The sequence below is a fragment of the Schistocerca piceifrons genome, unplaced genomic scaffold (genome assembly GCF_021461385.2).
Source record: "Schistocerca piceifrons isolate TAMUIC-IGC-003096 unplaced genomic scaffold, iqSchPice1.1 HiC_scaffold_954, whole genome shotgun sequence".
Lineage (NCBI taxonomy): Eukaryota > Metazoa > Arthropoda > Insecta > Orthoptera > Acrididae > Schistocerca > Schistocerca piceifrons.
This window is the reverse complement of record NW_025729228.1, coordinates 172,501-175,000: the sequence shown is the minus strand read 5'-3', so window position 1 is coordinate 175,000 and position 2,500 is coordinate 172,501. Positions and strand designations below refer to the sequence as shown.

The following is a 2,500-nucleotide window of genomic DNA, read 5'->3' as shown; positions in this document are numbered from 1 at the left end:
GTGATCAACCTCTCCCCCCTGGACCCGACCGACGCAAGGGCATCCGGGAGCATGCCCAGGATGACATCGGGCGGCGTGCCCCGCCCCAGACCAATGACTCGATCCAGGGCAGAGAAACGCTGGGCGGAAGCAGGCAGCCCCGCCAGATGCTCCCAGATGGCGGCGTCAGTCGGCCCCTCCGACGGCGGCCCGGTGGTGTCGGCCGCGAAGTCCTCGGCTGCGTCGACGGGCGGCGCAGCGGCCTCGCCCGCGTCAGGCAGCGAGCTCGCTGCTCCCCGGCGGGACGCCGGCTCTTCCCCCCGACCGATCTCAAGCGCCTCCATGAATTGGCGGACAAGCTGCTTGTGGGCAGCTTGCCGCCGTCGGCACTTGATTGCCTCGAGCGTTCGGTCGGGGAACATCCTGATGAGTTCTTGATTAACAAAGAAGAACCGGGCGTCCCTCTCAAGGAACAGTTCGGCCTCTGCCTTGGGGAGCGACAGGACTTCTTCCTCCGTCCACCTCGCGCGATGCCTCTCCGTCACGATCTCAGCGTTGGCGGCCGCAGGGTGTTGGCGGCGGCGATGGACCCCGAGACCGTTCTTCGTGGTAAAAGTGCGGTGGCACTCACTGCAAGCAAAGGGAGCTACACAAACTATCGCATTTTCGTTACGGCCGGTTGGCCGGATAGGTGCTGGGGTAGCTGGGGTGGCACCTTCAGCGGAAGGGCCACCATCTCTTGTTTCTTGTCGGCTGCCCCCAACTATAAAGGGATAATGCGAGGGGGGGCTGGTAACCCCCCCAAGCCCCTGGTGCGGTCTTCCACTCTGCGAAAATCAGCGGGCCCACGAGAAGGGGAGAAGACCGCAGGAGAGGAGAGGCTAAGAGGGCTAGGCCCATGTATTGCGCATCACTCTCCCTGTAACTATAACCCAAGAGAGTCATAGTTACTCCCGCCGTTTACCCGCGCTTGCTTGAATTTCTTCACGTTGACATTCAGAGCACTGGGCAGAAATCACATTGCGTCAACACCCGCTAGGGCCATCGCAATGCTTTGTTTTAATTAGACAGTCGGATTCCCCCAGTCCGTGCCAGTTCTGAGTTGATCGTTGAATGGCGGCCGAAGAGAATCCGCGCACCCGCGCGCCCCCGGAGGAGCACGCTAAGGCGGACGCGGCCTCGCAGCAAGGAAGATCCGTGGGAGGCCAAGGCACGGGACCGAGCTCGGATCCTGCACGCAGGTTGAAGCACCGGGGCGCGAACGCCGCGCAGGCGCGCGCATCCTGCACCGCCGGCCAGCACGAGGCCGACCAACGGCGAGAGCAGACCACGCCCGCGCTAAACGCCCGCACTTACCGGCACCCCTACGGCACTCACCTCGCCCAGGCCCGGCACGTTAGCGCTGACCCACTTCCCGACCAAGCCCGACACGCCCCGATCCTCAGAGCCAATCCTTATCCCGAAGTTACGGATCCAATTTGCCGACTTCCCTTACCTACATTATTCTATCGACTAGAGGCTCTTCACCTTGGAGACCTGCTGCGGATATGGGTACGAACCGGCGCGACACCTCCACGTGGCCCTCTCCCGGATTTTCAAGGTCCGAGGGGAAGATCGGGACACCGCCGCAACTGCGGTGCTCTTCGCGTTCCAAACCCTATCTCCCTGCTAGAGGATTCCAGGGAACTCGAACGCTCATGCAGAAAAGAAAACTCTTCCCCGATCTCCCGACGGCGTCTCCGGGTCCTTTTGGGTTACCCCGACGAGCATCTCTAAAAGAGGGGCCCGACTTGTATCGGTTCCGCTGCCGGGTTCCGGAATAGGAACCGGATTCCCTTTCGCCCAACGGGGGCCAGCACAAAGCGCATCATGCTATGACGGCCCCCATCAACATCGGATTTCTCCTAGGGCTTAGGATCGACTGACTCGTGTGCAACGGCTGTTCACACGAAACCCTTCTCCGCGTCAGCCCTCCAGGGCCTCGCTGGAGTATTTGCTACTACCACCAAGATCTGCACCGACGGCGGCTCCAGGCAGGCTCACGCCCAGACCCTTCTGCGCCCACCGCCGCGACCCTCCTACTCGTCAGGGCTTCGCGGCCGGCCGCAAGGACCGGCCATGACTGCCAGACTGACGGCCGAGTATAGGCACGACGCTTCAGCGCCATCCATTTTCAGGGCTAGTTGCTTCGGCAGGTGAGTTGTTACACACTCCTTAGCGGATTCCGACTTCCATGGCCACCGTCCTGCTGTCTTAAGCAACCAACGCCTTTCATGGTTTCCCATGAGCGTCGATTCGGGCGCCTTAACTCGGCGTTTGGTTCATCCCACAGCGCCAGTTCTGCTTACCAAAAGTGGCCCACTTGGCACTCCGATCCGAGTCGTTTGCTCGCGGCTTCAGCATATCAAGCAAGCCGGAGATCTCACCCATTTAAAGTTTGAGAATAGGTTGAGGTCGTTTCGGCCCCAAGGCCTCTAATCATTCGCTTTACCGGATGAGACTCGTACGAGCACCAGCTATC

The 2,500-nt window shown here is 61.2% G+C and overlaps 1 pseudogene; it reads right to left on the bottom strand.

Moving 5' to 3' along the window:
* Positions 1–2,500, bottom strand: part of LOC124773745 — a 7,867-nt pseudogene that overhangs the window by 4,073 nt on the left and 1,294 nt on the right.